General features: G+C 52.6%; 1 protein-coding gene across 1 annotated transcript in view; it reads left to right on the forward strand.

The window, feature by feature from the left end:
* The window catches only part of LOC144125957 (uncharacterized), a 144,817-nt gene that overhangs the window by 20,520 nt on the left and 101,929 nt on the right, over window positions 1–22,368 (forward strand). The gene's annotated exons all lie outside the window — the stretch shown is intronic.

The raw sequence follows: 22,368 nt of genomic DNA on the forward strand, positions 1-22,368 counted from the left end.
TTGGTTGTTGGGGAAAGGAAATGGCGCAGTATCCGTCTCGCATATCGGCGGACACCTGAACCGCGCCGTAAGGGAAGCGATAAAAGAGGGAGTGAAAGAAGAAAGAGGTGCCGTAGTGGAGGGCTCCGGAATAATTTAGACCACCTGGGGATCTTCAACGTGCGCTGACATCGCACCGCCCACGGGCGCTTTTGCGTTTCGCCTCCATCGAAACGCGCACGCCGCGGTCGGGTTCGAAACCGGGAACTCCGGATCAGTAGCCGAGCGCCCTAACCACTGAGCCACCGCGGCGGTTGCGGAATAACTGCTGCTGTCACATTCCGGACTGTCAACTCTGCCGCGGCATATATGTCGACCGCATCGTCCGAACGTGCGGACGTCGTGGTGGCGTACTGCCAATCATGACACGAGTCTAGAACGAGCTGGACTCCGCTCAGTGGTAAGCATCAATAAACTCTTGCGAGATTTGCGAGACGTGGGAAATCCTTTCTCTTTGACGTGGTCACTGGTTGCTGGTTGCAACTTAACACCTTTTAGTGGATACCCGCCGCGGTGGCTCAGTGGTTAGGGCGCTCGACTACTGATCCGGAGTTCCCGGGTTCGAACCCGACCGCGGCGGCTGCGTCTTTATGGAGGAAAAACGCTAAGGCGCCCGTGTGCTGTGCGATGTCAGTGCACGTTAAAGATCCCCAGGTGGTCGAAATTATTCCGGAGCCCTCCACTACGGCACCTCCTTCTTCCTTCTTCTTTCACTCCCTCCTTTATCTCTTCCCTTACGGCGCGGTTCAGGTGTCCAACGATATATGAGACAGATACTGCGCCATTTCCTTTCCCCCAGAACCAATTAAAAAAAAACACCTTTTAGTGGCGAGGCATACACCTTTCTATAGAAGGATATGAACAGTAAGGGTGCGCGCGCAAGCATCAAGACGATCGAGACACCCTAGGTAGTTCACAACCCTAGGTGAGCCGTAGGTGTGGAAAAGGAAGCGAAAGGGGGGGGGGGGGGAGGTAAAGAACGAAGAGGGAGGGATGGAGAGGGGAAAAACTGCCCTTGCAGCTCTTTCGCTGTCGCCGAGGTAACGCTCTCCGGATGACCCTCTCAAGGCGAATACAAAGACCGCCCCTACATCTCTTTGAAGGGAGGTCTGTAATACTGTTTAGAAAAAAAAAGACAAAGAAAAGTCGGCGATTCCGGACCGACGGTTCGGACAGATCTGTTGCGATAAATTAAGGAGGCCGTCGGCGCCACCTTGCGAGCAAGTTTCGACAGTGACCTGGAACGACCGAAGAAGGGATGGGGGGAAGGAGAGAAGGAGGGTTGTAAAATGGGCTGCGATGTTTCTCGAGCTGGGCGAGGAATCTCGCACGTCGCGGACGTGCCCACCACCCGCTGGGTTATATATATGCACACACGGCGCGGAGGAGGAACGAGGGCGTGCGATGCCCCGGTCTTCGCACAAACCTGCGCCGCCGCAGTGTCTTGTATAGTCGCCCGCGCCGAGCCTTATCTTTTTGTTTTTATGCGCGTGTGTGTTCACTTTGCGTGTATACAGTGCGAAAGCAAAACAAAAAAAGGCCGATATGCCGGCCTACTTTATCTTTTTTTGTCTGTATTTTCGGCTTTTTTAATTTCTTAAAATTGGTTTTGGGAGAAAGGAAATGGCGCAGTATCTGTCTCATATATCGTTGGATACCTGAACCGCGCCGTAAGGGAAGGGATAAAGGAGGGAGTGAAAGAAGAAAGCAAGAAGAGGTGCCGTAGTGGAGGGCTCCGGAATAATTTCGACCACCTGGGGATCTTTAACGTGCACTGACATCGCACAGCACACGGGCGCCTTAGCGTTTTTCCTCCATAAGAACGCAGCCGCCGCGGTCGGGTTAAAACCCGGGAACTCCGGATCAGTAGTCGAGCGCCCTAACCACTGAGCCACCGCGGCGGGGCATGTATTTTCGGCTCCGTGTTCAATTTCACACGAAGGCGTAATAACACCGTCCTCTGAATGAACCTTGCACATTCTGAGAAGAAGAAGAGAGAGAGAAGCTCATGTGACATAGTGCTGACACATCTGCGCGCAGTTCGAGCTGCGTCAGTTCTTTATTCTGTCCGAATAAACGCCTCGTCTCGTATACGTCGCGCGAAAAGTCGCATGTTGTGCGCTTGCATTCAGAATTAATGAAACTATGTTTGACATGATGGAAGGTTTGCTTTGGTTTCGTGGTGTTTAACGTCCCAAAGAGACTCAGGCTATGAGGGACGCCGTAGTGGAGGCCGGGCTCCGGATAATTTCGACCACCTAGGGTTCTTTAACGTACACTGGCATCGCACAGTGCACGGGCCTCTAGCATTTTGCCTCCGTCGAAATGCGACCGCCGCGGCCGGGATTGAACCCGCGCCTCTCAAGTCCGCAGCTGAGTGCCATAATTACTGAGCCACCGCAGCAGGGCCCATGATGGAAGCAATGGGTGCCTTTGTTCCAGATACTGGTTCAGAGTAGCGCAAGCTGCCGTAGCATACACCGCGTGTGCACAATTTCGGTTCGACATTTTGTAGCGATAGCTACATTGCGGTAGCATTTCGAGCCTTCAGCGTGGCTGCGCCGCCACGCTGTCACGTGGTTGGTCACGTGATGCGGAGCAGGCGCCGTGCCTGATCACGTGGTTGGTCACGTGGCCAAGTTCCACTCTGACAGCTGTAGCTATCGCCTCACTCCAGGTTTAACCAAAGCTAAACCACCGCCAATTTTTTAGTCTTGCCTCATCCCCCGGCCGCTTACCCTCGTTCGAAGGAAAGGGGTCAACCTGCGTTGCCCAGGCGATGGCGTTCCCGTTGTACAACACTTGTCGCCACCGGCACGCCTCGTCTCTGCCGGTCGTAACGTCTCTGTATCACCCGTTTCTCTGCACTGGAGTGAACATGTGTATTTTGTTCGGGGAACGAAGAGGACCGTAAGATGGTTGGGGCGAGGATGTGATCGTCTCTCGTCGCCCTGCACATGTGCGGAAATTTAATTCGCTTATTGTGTTCAACATCGGTGCTTGCGAAAGTGCCCTTCACTTGCTTGTGCCAGATCCTTGCCAGGGCCAAGAAAAAAAAAAAGAAACAGGTTCAGTTACTCTGCCCTCGGATTATATAGATTGATAATCTGCAGCAAGAAAAGAGGAGAAATAAGAAAGCGAATTACGATGAGGGAGAACGTGGACAGTAGAGCGAGACATGCGAGTCTATACAAGTGCACCAGCAGCGCTCCTGGCCGCAGCTGCGATCAGGCAAGGGGGAAAGGAGCAACTACCCAGTAGAGCTCGCATTAAAAGGCAAATTTATTTTTGTTTCATGACACGGAACTTGAAGAAAGTATGAGGGGATCATTCGTTTAGATGAAAACTTCTGAAAATGTGGGCAAAAAAATACAATATAAGCGAGGTATTTGCTTCTGACTACTACTTGGGAGGCGAATTCTTGATTTCGTGAAAACCGAGCGTTCTTTTCATATTGTGAAGACCTGTACTAGTTGTATACAGCGCTCACGATCTCCGACTTTCTTTCGCGTCTGGGGAGCCTTACGCAAAGAGAGAGAGAGAGTATGAGAACTCTTCATTCCTCTTTCACTGTCGTTGCTGTCGTCGAGCCACATGTGGGGCGACCGCCCCCCCCCCCCCCCCCCTCCCCCGTGCGTGTGACTGCGACCGTTGCCCCGCTGAGCAGCAACGGGCTCCATCCAGCGGTGATGCGGGTTAGCGGGCTTAGCGTAACGTAACCCAGCCTGACGTGAGCGACGCAGAGAAGCGATAAGTAGGGCCATTGCGCCCGCTGCGTCCGTTGATCTGCTAAAGTATCGCCCCGGGAAAGCAGCCGGCGAAACAGGACGGGTGAACCGCAGCGCGAATTCGGTCTCTTGATTAGCGGCTGTTTAGCCAGGGCCAGCTGTACTCCGACGAAGCACGATTTCTCCGAGACAGGGCATACAGCGGCGCGGTAATTTTTTCCTCGTTTGTCAAAGGCCCGGTCCACTTTCATCGTCCGGTGAACATACACTATACGCATGCCTCGCGCTCGAAGCAACGGCGTTGCGATAGCGAGACGCTGGCGGCGTTAGGCCTGCTAACTCGTGGGAAGCTTTGTGCTGCGCAGCTGCCTAGCCTCCGCACCTCGGGACAACTGCCGAAGCCACAGAAACCTCGGTGTAATACTTAGCAGGAAACGCGCCTCTCCGCACAAGCTTGACACGTTAATGACAAGAGTTGGGAGGCGCTGCTGTCTTCGCGCCTCTTCGTATTGGGACTTTGAGGTGACCTGACTTCGTCTCTTAAAGTGAAGCCTGCGCCTGAGGGACCCGAGGCTCGGTCGCGTGATCTGCGCGGTGCTGAGAGCTCGATCACAGGCGGGATATTATTCCTCCGGAGCCGAAGGGAAAAACTGTTCGGAAGAAGTAGCCTTAAACATTGCAAGGACTCTGGGCTTCTTTCTTTTCGGTTGTATAAGCCAAATAAGAGGGGTAACGAAGTGGATTCCAAAGTATATAAAAAAAAAAAGACTCAGCACTGGGCGACCGAAAATGTCCGCCAGTGGATGTATTCGGATGATGATGACGCCAAAGTCCCCACTTTTATCTTCACCCGAGTCTTCATTCCATACCTCTCAAGGACTGTGCCTGTCCGGTGACAGGTGCTTGCCACACCGATGCCCATCGTTGATTGGCCGGCGCGCAAGCTTCTTTGCTTACCGTCCTTGCGCACGAGCAGCGTTGTAAAATCCGTCCATGGTTTCTGGGTGCTGTTCGCTTCGTTGCACGGTTAGCGAGGCAAGAGGCACATCTTGCGGGAAGAGCCCCTTTATCTTCATTTGCATTCAACACACGCTTAATGAGTTCCTCTGCCCCACTTGTGTTGCGGATTGCGACGTTCGCGTGAGATCGCCATTATTGCTTCCCACTCACTAGGCTTGCGCTCACCATCCGCCGGCACACTCGAGCGAATGCGTCTGTCGGGTTCCGCTTTGCGCGTGTTCGTGTCTCGTGTTCCGCCCTGATCGTTTCTGCCAGAGTCCGTTCGCAGGCAGCTTTCGTGACGCTGTTCAAAATCCGGGGCACAGAACCGCCTAGCAAATGTAACGTATTCGCCAGGATCGTTCGCTGACTCGCTTTTCCGTTTGCTATAACCCGCGCGCCATTTTGGTATGGTCTTTCTCTTTCATTAGTCATCGCGCGGAGGTCATGCCTAATTTTATTTATTTATTTATTTTCAGGGGCCGCCGCGGTGGCTCAGTGGTTATGGCGCTCGGCTGCTGACTCGAAAGAGGCGGGTTCGACCCCGGCCGCGGCGTCCCTCATAGCCTGAGTCGCTTTGGTAGATTAAATCTCCATAAACCATTTATTTATTTATTTATTTATTTATTTATTTATTTATTTATTTATTTATTTATTTATTGCGATTACACCTTGAGCTGAACGGCATTAGATGGGGGAGCGGATACAGGATTATAATGGAGCAAACAATAATGGTGCAGCTGAGATGGCTACTGATCACGCAATTTTAGTCCAGGTGTTTTTGAACACGTAGGTGATCCTTGGTGGCTGCTGATGTTCGCAGGAGAAGCGACTGAATATTTATTTGTTACCGCGGTGAACAAAAGTATGCTTTTCTTCTTTGTTTTCTCATCTGTTCCCGATGCTCGAGCGTGGCCTTGTGCCACCCGCTGGTCGTCGTAGTGGTTGTGGGCCACTCGACACACGGACACCCACCCCTCGGCAGCGATTGACAGCACGCCCTGCAGAAGCAGCTAGCGCGCCGGCGTCCTCCGTGGTGCACCCGTACTCAATGGGCGAAGCGTCGAGGAAGTGGGCTGCCCGCGCCTCATTGCTTCGTCCTCCGGTGTCCCTGAGAGCAATCGTCGATGTACGGCCCTTCGACGAGCCGGCAGCTGGCCGACAACGACTCGCGCGCCTCTCGCGTGTGTAGTGTAAATACGCCCCGGCACTCCTTTCGCGGCTGCACGAGCAGCAGCGATGTCCACAGTAGCGGATGTGTTCTATGACGTTTAGGCGGGAAATTTGACATGATTAGTCTTGCGTCGCTTTGCACAATGCTCGTGGAAGTCGTGTGGGTGGGGGCACTCACTCGGATGCTTGCTGACAGGCGGCAGCTGCGGTTGAACCCGGGACCTCGGAATCGCCAGCGTTGCGACGTGTTTAAAACGGGGACGTATATCTGCGCAAGCGGGGCACATAAACCTCCAAAAGAACACATGCTACCGGACAGTGATATAGAAGGTGATATACAGAAGCAAAACTCCGCAAGCGTATAAATGCAAATTTCAACATTACTTTGTGGACCATCGACACGGGTGGGCGGCGGGCCGCGTTGCAGAGACTGGGGGTTGATTGATCTAAAAGGCCTTCATAGATTACAACACGATGAGGCACTTAGAACCGCGGGACACGTAAATTAGAAGCAACGCACGAAACCAAAGTTAACAGAGGACCGATAAGTCTGTCAGTTTCGATGTGGATCTGGCCGAATCGGCGTGCTTTGCACATTGCGTGCTTCTGCCAGTTTAGTGCTTGTGGTTATTTGTGCACACGAGCGCTACCCATTCCAGCGTGCTTACCGCAGCTGTGTATCTATACCTCCATTTTTTTAAGCTGCCGGCAAACAGTAGCGAGTCTGACAAACTTGCAACAGGCCGGGCTGTTAGTGCGGTGACATGCGGGAACACGGAGCCCGCAATCGTCCCTCGGCCTGCTTATCGGCTTCCCGCCGGGGAAACTGCCGTTTCGGCGGCGTCCAGCTCTCGCAGTGTTTGCTTGTTTTTCAAAGCGGCGGCTCAAGCGGCGGAGGAACAGGACGCGCAGGAAGGCGAAGACGTTGAGGCGAGCAGTTTTAAAGCGTCAGCGATTGGGCCGTATCGCTACAGGATGCCACGACCTCGGCGGCGAGCTATTCCGAGCGTGCGAAGCCGCGTGACTGATCTGGCTGCTTGCTTGCTGGCTCACACTCGGCCCCGTGGCGACAGTGCGCCGATTGCTGAGCTTCTCCTCAGATGCACTTGCGAGTGCGTAGACTTTGAAGCTGTTGTGATATAGTGTACACTGAATGCGACAGAGACGCAGGGTCCATATCATCGTTCACTACTTGATTTCATTAGATCAGCCAACCTTTTTTTCATTTATTTAAGCATCCTCCTCATCTCTCATTTCATAACCTTTATGCCCAGAGGCAATAAACATCGCTTGAAAAAAAAAAGAGAGAGAGACGGAGGAGGGCGGGCAAAGAACCGATGTACAAGAAGGAGCGTACATAGCGGCAACACTAGAGCGCGTGGGTCTGAGCCTCGCACTGCGCCAGCTTTGCGGACTCTTCGCAAAGACCCCCATGAAGCCCCTCATTTCTGCCGCAAGGCTTGGCCTATTTTATGCAGAAATAAAGACGTATAAAAAAAAAGACAGCGTGATCATGTAGTGTGACAGGGCCCAGACGTTGACAAGCCGCCGCGGTGGCAGAGTGGTTACGGCGCTCGGCTGCTGGCCCAAATGAGGCGGGTTCGATCCCGGCCGCGGCGGTCGAATTTCGATGGAGGCGAAATTCTAGAGGCCCGTGTACTGTGCGATGTCAGTGCACGAAAAAGAACCCCAGGTGGTCGAAATTCCCGGAGCAGCCCTTCACTACGGCGTCTCTCATAGCCTGAGTCGCTTTGGGACGTTAAACCCCCATAAACCAAAGCAATCCAGACGTTGACAGTGCGCCAGCTGCGCAAGCCGCAGAACCACGAAGATAGAACCGTGCGCAGAACCACGCGCTCTAGCGTTCCCGCTAAGTGTGGTCCACCCTGTACACTCTGAACCAGGAATGTCCTAGGGTGCTACAGCGATTCAATACCTCCGAAACTAAGCGTTAGCAAAACCATTAGCCCCTTGAACATTATTCTCTTGGAGGCTAATTGCAATGATTCAACGCCTCGTGACGAACGGTTAGCTCATGGGTAGACTGAGTGGTGCATCTGGTCCCATTTCACTTGTTTTCGGCTCGGAGTGTATGTACTTCGCCCGCACAATTAATGCGTCCTTGAAGAAGTTCGTTGTGCAGGCTATAAGTATACTGCGCTCTACGGGCAGGGTTTGTCCGCTTCCCAACGGCCCCCATTGTTTGCGAAAAAGGAGCTGGTAGACCGTGGAGAAACTGGTACCATTTATGCCGTGTACACAGTCGCCGCAGGAGGTCGTCTTCTTCGGCCGGAATCCGGCTCCGCGGCGCTGTTATCGCCATGTGTTTTATACCCTGCCATCATCGCGCCACCCATCGTGGTCCAGTGACGGGATCCAGTGGACCGCTGCGCGCTGGTTGGCCGCGGCGCGGGCATCCGCTGCGTAATTAAGTGACTCCTCGTTCTCTTATTCGGGACCAACGCCGCTGCCGCCGCCGCTGTTGCTCGTATTGGTGGTGGTATTTATTGCCTTCATGATCCGTATCTACGTAACGGTCGGGAAGCGTGAGAGAGCTCCTGTAGCACGATTCGAGAGCGCGTAATACATTTTCTTTTCAAAATGTTGTCCCGCCCGTTTCCCGCCTTTACCAGAGCACGTTACGCCGCGGGCGATTGCGAGTGTGTGTGCGCGTGCGTTGGGGGGGGGGGGGGGGGGGGGGGGGGTAGCGAAAACCGGGCAGCGTGGGGTGGTCAGCTGCGCGGCGTTTTTCTTTGTTGTTTTGTTATATTTTAGGGCACATAAGCGTCTTTCAAGCACTGTGATTTTTTTTTTATTTTACGCTGGTCAGCGGTTTCTTTGTGAACAAATGTTGCGGCCGTGGGAGCTGCCGCGCGTGTTCAGTGTGTACTGCGCTCATTACATATGTATGCGGCCTCGGGAGCGGCGAGAAAGAGGGGTATCTTTAAATGGTGCTTGCGTCGTTTCTTTAAAGGCCTCGTGTAAATGGTTTAAGCCATTGGCGGGTTCCTCATGATATTCGAGTGCATTCTTCCACTAGCAGTTCCTGCTGCTCTCGATATGATTTCTTCGTGTTTTTTTTCTCTCTCTCTCTCTCTTCTAATCCCGACGCATCGTGAGCGACCCGCGAAACTTGCCGCTATGTAAAATGGAGAACCTGCATATTTGAAGATGGGCGACTGTTTCTGTTCAGTTGCCGCGCTTTTTCTTTTTCCTTGTGCCCAGCTTTCTTTGCGGTTGCCGATCCCACGCCTGCTTGTTCGCTTGAAGGTTATACGTCGTCGTACAAAGCAAACCCTTTGCAAGAGTCTGCGCGGTAGTACCGGGGCGAGGCAACACTTGTGCACCTACCTCTGGCATTTGGTATGAGTACCCTTAACTTTAGCGTTTTTATGCTTTTATTCGTTTCATGTTCCAGCTTATTTTAAGCCAGCCGTTGCTCCGTTTACGTCCACGCTTCTTTCCTTCGGTGCACAGTGTTTCCTTGATTTTGTCCCCTTTTAAGAACGAGGTGATTGCATGCGGTTGCCATATGCACGTCGGCCATGGCCTGCTTGCATATCAGGCTTAGTTACTCTTTTCTTTCTGGCAAGCGCCGCTCAATTCAAATCGGTTTGGTTTTGCACATCCGACGACGCTTGAGTTTCATCGCGAAACACTTGACCCCATTTGCGAGCTCGCCGGAAAACGGAACCTACAGGAGCCAATTGGCCGAGTTGTAGAAAAATCCCGATCCTGGACTCGAGAGTGTCAGATGGACGTCAGCTTAGTTTTATTCTGGCCGCGATTATTTTGTCGTATAGTAATGAGCGCGAATCAGATGCCAGACTCACCTGCGCAGTGCTTAACAGTTCTGTTTTTTTTTCTTCCATCTCGGCATCCTTCAGGCACCTTCAATGCACCTTAGTGTGCGGTAATTTCTCCAGATTTAAAGCTCTCTCTCCCTCCCTCACTCGCTGTTCGCGTGCAGCGTTCATTGATACGCTTATCCAGAGGCACACCCTTACAAAACTGGTCTATAGACAGTCTACATACTTTTTATAGACTCTATTGTCTTCCTATAGATATTTATTTTTGTCTATTCATAGTCTATACACTGTCTCTAGACAAGACTTTACTAAAAGTACATGGCCATAAATCTATAGATTGTCTATAGACTGTCTATAGGATTCCCAATATCGAGACCTGACGCTGCGTGTGGGCTTCGCCCTTTGGCGCTGGAGCTCACACTTTCAGCGTGGAACACGGGAGAGTTTTGCAACCTCCGCCTCAAGGCACTGGACCCTGAACTGCGCCTTCGTCTTCCACGTAACTTAGAACGTCGCGACGCAACACTGTTATGCCGTTTATGGATCGGTGTTGCATTTACCAATTACTATGCTTTCCGGATGGGGATGGCCGACAGCCCTGCCTGTGAGAGCTGTGGTTGTGAGGAGACCATCGCTCATCTTCTCAGTGAGTGCCCTGCATTTGCGAGTGCAAGACATACACTGTGTTGTGCCCTGGACCGCCTCGATCCTCGCCCATTAACAGAGCAAAAGATCCTCGGTCCGTGGCCACAGCAGTCGACTGCCCTCAAGGCATACAAGGCACTGCACTCTTTGCCTACTTGAGAGCGACTGGATTAAGTGACAAATTGTGACAGCGTTGTGCGTGTGTGTGTGTGTGTTATGCCTTTTTTCCATCCTCTCTTCCTCCTTTTAGTCCCCTAATCCCTCTTCCCCAGTGCAGGGTAGCCAACCGGAACCCCTTTCTGGTTAACATCCCTGCCTTTCCCTCCTCCTCTTTATCTATCTATCTATATTGCCTATAGGTAGTTCTCTACGGTTTGTCTAAGGAGAGTCTGTAGACTTTACGGACATAACTGTCTAAAGAAATTTTTGTAAGGGCACGTGCTCGTTCGGGGCATAAATGTTTACAAGATGCGGTTGGTATCTCGACGTACATACTTGTGCTGTAGGGCCGTGATGCGTAAAGACTCTGCGGACGTATCATTAATGCCGCCTCTGTTCTCTCGAACAAGCTATAGCATTTCGTCAGGCGTGTGCGTATATCGACTTGGCCATCTTCCGGCCGTGACCGCGCTGCGCCGATGTACCGTGTCGGCGCCTGCCGGAGACGCGATGCTGTTTTTATTTTTCGGGAAGGACGAAGATTCCGATCACGTTTCTTTTTTTTTCCCCGTTCGGTCACGTAACGCGGCTACCGCCCTCCCCCACTGCCTCGCAGTGCATCATCGCTTGCCGTCAGGTTTGCGAAAGGCGGTCGACCGGAAAACGGTGCGTGAACCTGGAACACCGCTAACGAGTAATCGCGGGTGCGAGCAAAAAATAACGAAGGGGAGACGAAAAGCAAGATACAACAGTGGTGACAAATCCGTGCCGGAAGTTTTGTCAAGTAAGTGGCGCATGGCACGGGCAACAGCATCCCCCCGTGTTGACCAGACGTGTTGAAGTTTTGCTGCAAATTAGGTGTGGAGGTTCCGCGTTTATATACCGGCTATCTTCGAGCTTCACCACAATCCTTTGATGGTCGTGAGTTATTCAGTTCCCGCAGTTTTCAATCGAGTTTGAAAGGGAGCTCCTGTGAAAAAGATGGAGAGAGCGAAACACGGAGACAGAGGACGTTACGAGAAAAGGGAAGGTGAAATAATTGTCTCGCTGCGGGTGCTCATATCCTGAACAGCGCCGTGGAGGCAACGGGAAAAGGAAATCAAAAGGGATTAGGGGAAGGTGAGGAATCGCAGATGCGGACTGCCTTTCATAGGGGTGGGCAAGTGGACGCGACTTGTTTATTGTTATATACAGCTTCCTTCCTATGCGTGTTGAGGCCACGAACCAAATACGACACGTATAGCCTGGCGTACAAAACGCCGTATCGCGTTTATAGTAAACGGCGGCGGGAACCGTGCCATCGATTATACACGCGGGCGCTCATGCCTGTGCATCTGTAAACAGAGGCGAGGCGTTTTTCGGCGCCGGTGGGTTCGTGGCATCCGCCCGATTTTCCCCCTAGTCTTCGACCCGTCTGTATACGGGGCTGAAACGAGCGGGTATGCGCTGTTTCGCAACTGGCCTATCATCGAACGTGCGCGGCCGCATTCCGCGGTGCGTTGCACTTACGAGTGTTCGCACGTACGACAGCCGGCCAGAGAACTTTCCCGTGCGCGGAAACAGCGACGGCCAATAAATTAATCAGCTGGGGACTTGTAGTACGCTTTTAGTGTACTTAGAGTGCACTAGAAGCAGTCTGTTCGTGATGGCGATGGCAGTAGTCGTGGCACACCAATAATAGAGCGTATGGCGCGACCCGCCGGTCAATCCGGAGGGGTGAGCATCTTTATGAATATGGATTTCTGTTACTTTCTTACGTTTTTTTTATCTTGTTTTCATTCCCGTGCTGCCTATTCGTGCGTGGCAACGTAAGGCGGGCACGTCACCAGCTACATTATAGTATGATGAGAACTGCTCGTTTATTGTTGTGCTCTCGAGAGTTTAAACCCTCTACAAGTGGGAAAAGAAAAGATGCCTAGCAGTCACTTATATTTTACAGGCGTGAGCGAAGCTTTCTTCTTATCTTTCTTTGTTCTTGGAAGTGGGAGGGGGGGGGGTAAACTCAGCTGGTAGACTTGTACTCGAGCTTGCCCCAACTCTCAAAGCTGCCAATGCCAGGCGACTTTTCTCATCGCTCGTTTACGAACACGTTGCGGCGCTGCGGAAGAAACGCCGCCGCGGCCAAGCTCGAAAGCGACGCGGACGACGCACGCGTGTCCAATGTTCCAAAATGTTGCAAATTCCCCCTCCGTTCCCCGCGTGCGCAGCCAACCGTGCGTGCAGCGCGCATGCGCACGAGTGGCTCCCCCTGCTGACCCCGTTTTCGTCAGATGCCCTCGGCGGCGAGAAAGTAATTTTTCTTTCTCGGCACTTCGGTGGTGTGCGCCCCCGCTGTTGTGCACACGCCTTATTTTCTTGGCACCTCTCGGTCGCCGTTATTTGGTCATCTTTCTCTCTCTCTCTCTCTCTCTCTCTCTCTCTCTCTCTCTCTCTCTCTCTCTCTCTCTCTCTCTCTCTCTATTTCTTTCTTTCTTTCTTTTTCCTTTCTTCTCTTTTTCCTTTCTTTGTTGCTTTCTCCTCTGCTTCTGATCCTCGGATCAATCTCTCTCAACAGCGCCACATATACACCCCCCCCCCTTTCATCCCCCTCGCCCGCTCGCCCTCTTCCCTGTGCACCTCGCGTGATTGAGCGCCTGTTCAAGCAGCGTGTACACCGTGTCCACCCATTCGCGGAACACGCATGCCAGCGTGGGCGGTCTTCCCAGACCCGCTTCGACTCTTGCGAAGGAATGCCCGTTTAATGCACCCACTTTGGCCGTCGGAGGAAAAAAAAAAGGAAGAGAATTCCACGCGGAAGACATTCCGTGTTTGTTTCGATATCCGGTCATTCTGTGCCGACGTTTTGCCGAGATTATTTTTTCTTTTTTCCCCTCTCCTTCTTTCCTGAATCGCGATGTGCAATCTAGCCACCTCCTGGAACAAGTCGGCCGGAAGTGGAGTTGCTGAAGACGCCGCGCGTTGAGAAATCAAGTGTATAGCGGCGGTATAGTTCCACGCAGCGCTGACTGCGCAGAGCGACGCCCGGTATACCCACTTTTTCGTTGTCTTGTATTTGCTCCGCTCGGCTTGCGCCACTTCTCACAGCGACGTTGGAGTGCACAGCGTTCCGCAGCGTTCTTTGAAACGAGGGTGCTGATAAGCCCGTTTCAATTAAGACCACTGGCACGGACTATCTCAACCATACTTCGCAGACCAGTATGTCGTTCCTGTCTGGAGTGTTTGCCAAGCGCATGTTATGACGTATAAACTAAACGAGTACCCCGTGCCTAATATCCTCGAATGTCTCTACTAACTAATGCCGTTACTGGTCCCGTATTGTTATCGTACTGCGGATGTATTGGCTTTCGTTATGCGCACTCTTACTCAAGCGAATAGTGTTGCATAAGATTTCAACGCGACAGCGTCGAGGCTCACGCGTTCTGCAGAAAATTCAGAGCCCTCGTCGTCGGCGTTGTGAGCGAAATGTCCCTGGAGAAGCAATCTGGGTGGTTCATCTATAGGTCACGTGACCTTGTGGCTTCATCACAACCTGCCCGCCGGATTGTGAGCAAACTGACCACCGTGCCAGGTGGCAGTTAAATTAATGATTGGCCGCGAGAGGTTGCTCGGGAAGAACAGCCGTGGGTCGCACAAGTCCCAACGGCAGCAGCATGACCTTCCATCGCATTGCCATCGCTTAGCCGCTGCACCACTGCGCCAGGAGCGGTATGAGGACTCCCGGGGATCTATGAATGTTAAGTCGAAAACCAATTGCGCATATATTAACCCATTAATGTTATCGCGTCACACCCTTCAGGCGGAGCTCAAGTGTCGCCTCCACATTTTGTATTCCACTTCCTTCAGTTTAGCTCCAACAGCGGCTTTGTAGCACTGAACGGAAATGTTAAACAGATAAGCAGCTGGTGGTGTATTGCGCAGGTTAGGAAAGTGAGAATATAATGATTCTATTTCACTTATACTCCATTTTGATTATTTTATTTCGTGGTTTTTGGCTCAGGTTAAGCCGAAAAGAATCGTTCCATTCTACCGGCCCAAATGTGCAGGGGAAGGTTTTACCGGGATTTGCTGGCCCTCTCAATTCTGAAATCTCCCCCCCCCTTTTTTTTCTCAGTCGCAGTTGGCGCAAGGGTTTTTCATTTTGAAACGCGGTCCCCGTGAGGTCGCGGCATTGAGGAATCGAACCCGCGACCTCCCAAGTGACCCCGCAACGACCACAACCTTCTCTTCGCTACTCAGGTTCAGAGAAAAAAAATTCGCGAACTGAGCTCGAATCGAATTAATAATAATAATAATTGGTTTTGGGGGGAAAGGAAATGGCGCAGTATCTGTCTCATATAACGTTGGACACCTGAACTGTGCCGTAAGGGAAGGGATAAAGGAGGGAGTGAAAGAAGAAAGGAAGAGAGAGACGCCGTAGTGGAGGGTTCCGGGATAATTTCGACCACCTGGGGATCTTTAACGTGCACTGACATCGCACAGCACACGGGCGCCTTAGCGTTTTTCCTCCATAAAAACGCAGCCGCCGCGGTCGGGTTCGAACCCGGGAACTCCGGATCAGTAGTCGAGCGCCCTAACCACTGAGCCACCGCGGCGGGGCCGAATCGAATTAGCGATTCTGCAAATCATCGGCGCGTCCAGGTGAAGCCAGTCCGCGAACCCGGGGCTTCCAAGGTACGCACATCGCCCGTGCGGCCTCGTGCAGGTATACCTTCGGCGCCGACGGCTGCGAATGACTCATATTTTGCACGTCCTCGCTCAGGTGCGTGATCCTTTTCAGCCGTTCTCCGGGCGTCGTGTTTGCATGCGTTTTCGTTATGCCGCCTGACGCCTGCTGACTGACTGGCTCGTATGAGCGCATCTGTGCGTCACATCGCGAGCTGTGCGCGCCCATTTGTGTGCGATATAAGCTGCCACTTGACGGCGCGCAGGCGTGAGCTCGTGTTACAGCGTTTCTGTTTCCGGTAAGCGCGAGCCCTCCAGTGGTGCGTTTCCCTGTAGTAAGCGGTTCCCGAGCTACCTAGACACGGCGTTAGCACGTCCTGTGTGCGTGCGTGTCTACCATCTTCCCAGTGCGTCTTCATCGTATTCTTTCTCTGTGATGTCCAAGTCCCAAGTGGCTGCTGGAAAACGTCTAAGAGCGAAACGCACGGAGCTTGTCCACTGGTACCATCTGGGCCACAATCACTGCCCCGTGCGAATAGCAGATCAGAAAGAACACGAAGTGAGCGGAGAAAGAGATTAGACACTCGTCAAGGAAACACTACGCGTGGTACGCTATAGACATTTCATCTCGGCAAACAGGAAGGTGGTGGTAGTAGTGGTTTTCTATTAAAATAATAGTAAAAAGGAAGGAAAAGATTTTTGCTAGCCCCGGCATCTGCCATTGAAGCATTCTTGGAATTCTACCGCTGTTAATTCTGCCAAAATTCTGTCACTGCTCGCACAAAGTCGTTCCCCAGGGCTCGGCACTAATGTCCAGCCGTTGCTTAGCAACCCCACGAAACGTTGCCTGGCTTCGTCATAATCATTGTGTTCCACTTTTCGCCATATCAACTCTACGGGGACTTAAAATTTCCGACCGGGCCGTGGTTCGTCTTTCGAAAGTTCATTACCGCATCCGAGTAAAGCTGGCCGCCTTTTGACAGTAGCATGTGATGCCGCACTGTGCACGAATTCTTAATGCGCTCATGAATAGGCGCAGGCGCTGGTTTCTTGTAGCTGTGCCCCCTTCATTGTAGTAGCAGTTTTGGCATGTGCGTCGGGACAGAAATCACTGTGACGTCACCGCTATCATCTTCTGATCAGCGAGAAGGGAGCGTAAAAGCACTATGATGACCAATAAGGTTATACGCCATTCTTGGTCATGTGGTCTGGTCCAGATGAGCGTGATACGGCTGTTGCACGCCCACGTGGATAAAACATATACGCCAGAAGAGGGGTGAAGTCATCGATATTTAGAAAAAGTCATCCGCCGTGAAGTGCAGAAATCCTTCCAGGTAAAACTTTATAGGTGTAAAATGGGACCAAGACAGGATACTGTTGCAGCTGTCCCTCGCTCTGTGACGGAGATATTTATTCAGCCACGCAAGATTGAGGGGGAGGGGGGGGGGGGGGGGGAGGAACCGTGTTTGCCGTCTATTCTTGAAGGTTGGCGCGTTTTTCCTTGGAAGGATGATGCGATATGCATGCGATGTTGCGTTATGTCGGTATGCTTCATTATATGCTCGTTCATGGAGCTTGTTGAACACCCCTGGTATTTGAGAACCTATTCGAACGTCCTCTGAGTACGCTAGCGTTAAACTGCAGATTAGGTCATTATTTGAGGGCAGAAGCATCATGGAGGGCGTGGCCAAACGCTTCCTCCTTCTGTCGTGGAGAGTGAGCGGCGATGTCACTCTTCTAACTTGAATAGACGCCGGCATGGGCAAGGGGGGGTGGCGGCGCCGCATTGCCCTTGCCTCTCGCGGTGTATACAGTGAGCCACCTTCTAGTTCGCCGGCCATGTCAACGAATTGCACGAGGTCGGCAGAGAGGCGCCCTCGGAAACGCTTCGAGGAACGGCGCGTCTTCTTCCAAAAGCTGCACTCATTCAATCCACCCCAGCCTCGCGCAGCTGCGTGCGCAAATCAAAGGGACGAGCGCAGCCGCAACTAGCGCAATTACGTGTCCTTCCCTTTCTCTAGAGCGCTCCGGAGGGGATTTGTTAATTGCCTCCTGCCCGTCCATTGTGCAAGGGGCGGCCGCCTCTGCCGCGTCTGAGTCCGTTCCCAGAGAACTTTCGAGACTCTTCCCTCGTAACCCGATTCGAAGTGCGGCGCATCGGACCGCGCGGACATCGCTCGGTCTGGTGCCTTGTCCCGTTTCCCTCGTATATATATTTTTCTTCTTCTTGCCCGGCTAATGGAGCACCAGTCTACGATGCGCGGTAAGTGGCGTTTGCTGCACGATTTCTGTCGCATAGAGCTGGTTGTGAGCTGCACTTAGCCTAATAGAAAGGAGCCTGACCACAGCGCAACAGAAAGATTGCGCAAACGCCGCTTTGACGCGGTGCCAGCGGTTATTTTTCGTATTTGCTTTGCGCCTGGATGACCGTATAACTGTCATTTAACGAGGTCAGGAGTTAACTGGGTGACAAAATCTGGGATATAGCGCTACTCAACGAGCAGAAGACATGTATGTGTGTCGTATGGGTGATGTGGAATAGCTGCCAACGTTACAGCGAGTGAGCGAGTGAGGCAGCGAGCGAATCTTGCGTGCAGGATAGGATACGCGGAAAATACGCCAAGTTTACCAAAGCTGCCGCCTATATTGGAGGCACGGATAGCCAGCCAGTGCTCAGAAACCGTTGCGGAATGGAAAGTGAGGTACAGGGAAGGAGCGAAGCGAAGACAGCCATTCAGTTCGGAAGAACGCACTTTGAAAGAGAGAGCGAGCAGAAGGAATAAGCTCGGAAAAGCTGCTGGCCGTGGTGACGAACGGTGCGGCGACGTGCGTCCAGGGGAAGGGAGCGCACAGCTGCCCGCGGAAAACGTTTTCTGATTTTGCGCGTATGTGGCGCCGAGCGGTCGTGACTTCGGTGGCGCCGCCGCGGCGGCTTGTTTCGACTCCGCAGTCGACGCCTGCGACGTTTGCGCGCAGCGTGGCGGCCCGGCCGACCGCCCTCGCCGCCCCTGATTAGGAGCCCTGCGGAAAAGCTTCGACGCATCGCCTCGCGAAATAGTTGACGGGTGGCCAGTTTTCAAAATGGGAGTGACGACACGATATGTCTGCTGCGGTAAAGCAGGGCAGTCGGGTGCCTCTAGAATGTAATGCCTACTTTCCCAGCTGGTCTGAGCTCCCATGGCCCACCAGTGCTCTTTATCTCCGAACGGCAACCAACCAACCGGCCCGATGGGCATGTTGCCTTTAAAACAGTTACTGAGAAAGGCCCTCTTTTTTTTTTCTTAGAGCAAAATATGGTTTATTTTTTATGGTGTTTAACGTCATAAAGCGATTTGCTATGAAGGACGCCGTAGTGGAGGGCTCCGGATAATTTCGACCACCTGGGGTTCTTTAGCGTGCACTGACATCGCACAGTACACGGGCCTCTATAGCATTTCGCCTGTATCGAAAGGCGATTGCCGCGGTCGGGATCGAACCCGCGTTGTTCGGCTCAGCAGCCGAGCACCATAACCGCTGAGCCACCGCGGCGGCTTAGGCATGCAGTTTGGTTACGCACATTCACACGTTCCGTGTACAGTCGTGAGCAATACCAGAGGGAACAAACTTTTACACAAAATTCCTAATTTTCTGGTTGTTTCTCTAATAAATTACAACTTACTTTACAGCTCAATTACGACAACTTCACTAAATTACAAAGGCAGTGACGCAGTAATCAATTAAGGATCGCAGAAACTCTGTTCGCTCTGAATTTCTCACGATTGTTTGTGTGTCCTGGATAACAATAGTAATAATAATAATTGGTTTTTGGGGAAAGGAAATGGCGCAGTATCTGTCTCGCATATCGTTGGACAGCTGAACCGCCCCGTAAGGGAAGGGATAAAGGAGGGAGTGAAAGAAGGAAGAAATAGGTGCCGTAGTGGAGGACTCCGGAATAATTTCGACCACCTAGGGACCTTTAACGTGCACTGACATCGCACAGCACACGTGTGCCTTAGCGTTTCGCCTCCATCGAAACGCGGCCGCCGCGGTCGGGTTCGAACCCGGGAACTCCGGATCAGTAGCCTAGCGCCCTAACCACTGAGCCACCGCGGCGGGTCTTGGATTCACCTACAACTTTTTCAGCCAGGCACATGTGAGCAAAAGGAAGGACCCTTTCACTTTGACGAGATGATTATACCGCCCTAAGTGGAAATCACCCTCCCGTTCTTCTTCCCCTCTTCAACAACCCGGAAACCACGGACCTCTCACGTTTAGCGCAATACGATACAGTCACTTCGGTGGGCCGGGGCTTGATTAGGGGGCGTGCGCGAGGGCGCAGGTTTTACGTCCGCGGTTTACGTGCGCGCGACCCGGCTGCTCGGCAGACCAGAAAGGCAGAAAAAAGCAGCCAGCGAAAGCGCCTCCGCGCTCGCGTGACCGCGGACAAAGCGAAACGCTCCGCTGATGGCCCTTCGGAAGAGAAAAGGATCCTCCCCGGGCGGCCCTCGAGGCAGCGCAAGGACTCGGTGAGAACTACGGCCAGCCACGACGCGGGTTTCGCAACAACGCACCTCCTCCACGGTCACTGCGGTTCTGCCGCGATCCCCGTCGGCTACCGCGGCAAGAAAGCCGCTAGCGCAGGCCTGGATTCGTATATGCGTGTGTAGTTAAAGTTGACCAATTATTGTGTCTCCCGCGGCGCCCCTTGCACGCGGCCTGCGGGGCACTGGAGCGGAAACTCCCTCAACGCGTCAGCTTGTTCGTTGTTGGGGTGCGCATTTCTTTTATTTCGGTGCTAAGCCACAGCGATGTCGTGCTTGCAACTAACTTCTTGTGTTATTTTTTTGCTGCTATTTGCACAACCGCTAGCTAGTGCGTAGCTCTCGCGGTATCGTGCTTGTTGTTTCGTCTCGGTCCGTTAGCACCGTTGGGTCAAGTTGCGTCATCAGTTCGTGCTATGTGCCGTGCCGCAGCCTCCGGTCGCGCACCTATCTAGCCTTGAGGAGTTATCTGGTTATCTAGCCTTGAAGAGTTGTGCTCAATGTGAGCTGTTCTGGACCACGGCTTCTGTGGTCGTGTAGCCGCTTCGTGACTGCACCGCCTGGTGCCAGTGGAAAGGGATTGAAGTGAAAGGTGATGGGACGACGGTAGTGGGGCGAAAGAAGTCTGCCCCACGGATTTCACGTGCACCGAGGAGTCCGCATGCGACAGGCTGTCGTCGTGATGCAGTAGGCTCTTGGCGGTTAATTCCGGAATGAGATGGCCGAAGCATAGTTAGAGCCTTTTGTCCGCTAGCACTAAAGGTTTAAGTACGAACGATTGCATAATACGGCCAATGGCCGTTTCTCATTACGCGGGCTGTTCGTTCATTGCAGGCCTTCAGAGTGGCGCTGTGATCAGGGTGGTGGCAGCTCTCTTTGTTTCACCGACTTTTTTTATTTTTTGACAGCGGGATTCCTAGCTCTTCATTTTCAAATTCCATACATACGGATATGCGCGCGTCTATATATAGCGTATCATCGTGCGACTCCGTACACACGCGGCCCGCATGTTTATTTCACCTCCGCACCCGATCCAGCGGCATTTCTCCGGGCGCATGCACGCGTGTAATTTTGAATAAATTCCTGCGCACGCGAACGAGCCGATATCGGCGCCAGTCTGCGCGACGTGCGCGTCAGCCCGTAGGTCGCACGTGACTGTACGGCGCACCTTTCGCACCGTCTCATCGCCTCGCTTGATTTCACTGCATTCACTGTAGCAGGGTCTTTTGATACTTTTATAGCTACCTCGACCGCGACGTACTTCGCACACACTGTCTCTCTCGTGATGGCCGACCGTGTTGCGTGTACAGCCGTTAAAGGAACAAAGAACCGCTCTCAAGTTAATCAGTTCTTGGAACAACAGCTTTCCGGCGCCATGGGACCCACCTGTTTTTCCTTTTCTTCTGTGTTTCCTGGTGGGTCATGCATCGTCTTACAGCGACAGCTTCGTGTGGTGGCGAGATCTCGTCTACAAATCCAATAATAGTTAGCGCCAATAATATAGGAGGTCCAATAATAGCACGATGTATGTACGGTCACTGGGAGCAAAGCGCGGCGTGTGAAATAGTGTCAGCGGATATTAATTCCTTTACATGATTGCGCACAATTTGTATGTTGGGCCCGCGTCGAATTCGCGCATGAACCGAAATTCATGATTAACCTTCATCTAAGACACGTATAGAGCGTTCACTTCTGAAACAAATGTTCTTGGTATTCAGAACTCATGGTGTTTCTCTCCTTGGATAAGAAGAGGGGAGATAAGGAGGATATCCCCCCCCCCCCTACCCCCCGCAGCTGCTTGTTCAACGCTTAATGCGCAGTAATTTGCCACTTTCTCCGCGTTAGTAAGAAGGGCGCGCTGCGTGACCTCTGCGAAACAAGCAAAAACAACACGCTCTCGTGCGCGTGTACCCGGGCTAGGCGGGCAGTTATGTGTGGCGACGTCGGAATGCGGTGACGTCTTCGGCCTCTATCTTGGCCGCGAGGGTGAGGGGACTGGGAGGCGCTCGGTGGGAGTGGTGGGCGGAGGGAGCGAGTATGCGAGCGACTGGTGACTGTACCCACTCGTTACGCGATTAGTCATCAGATGGCCCATATTTCGCGGAAAGCAGAAAAAAAAATTGCTGAAATCAAGGGAGCGCTTTTGCTGCGTTTGCCCATAGAAGTTGGACGTTGTCCAAAAAGGCTAACTAATGTCCTGCGGGCTCACATGCAGGTGACGGTACTTTGTCACCTTGTTATCACTTTGCTCTCACTCGTGGCGCTGATATGCAAAGTGCTGAAATGACGTATAGCTAGCGAAGGAGCTAAAATTCGTGGAAATTCGTTTGTGGAGAAGTATATAGCGGCTGTGTCCCCAGAAAAAACTGCCAGGGGCGTGTTCGACGTGATGTGGAGTTGTACACACGAAGAAGCAAATGACTCACGATGGAATAACGAAACCAAAAAGTCGATGCTGCTGTCCGCGATCAATTTTCGAGGAAACGGCGGCGCGCGTCTCTCGCATTTAAAAACCTGCCTTCGTCGATTGTGTAATGTCAACGAAAGCGGAAAGTGACTGAGGTAAAAAGCAATAAACAAGGTGTACGTACAGTCGTGCGCAAAAGTGGTATACAACTCGCAGTCGGTGGCGGA

The sequence above is a fragment of the Amblyomma americanum genome, chromosome 3, assembly GCF_052857255.1.
Source record: "Amblyomma americanum isolate KBUSLIRL-KWMA chromosome 3, ASM5285725v1, whole genome shotgun sequence".
In the NCBI taxonomy this organism is placed as follows: domain Eukaryota; kingdom Metazoa; phylum Arthropoda; class Arachnida; order Ixodida; family Ixodidae; genus Amblyomma; species Amblyomma americanum.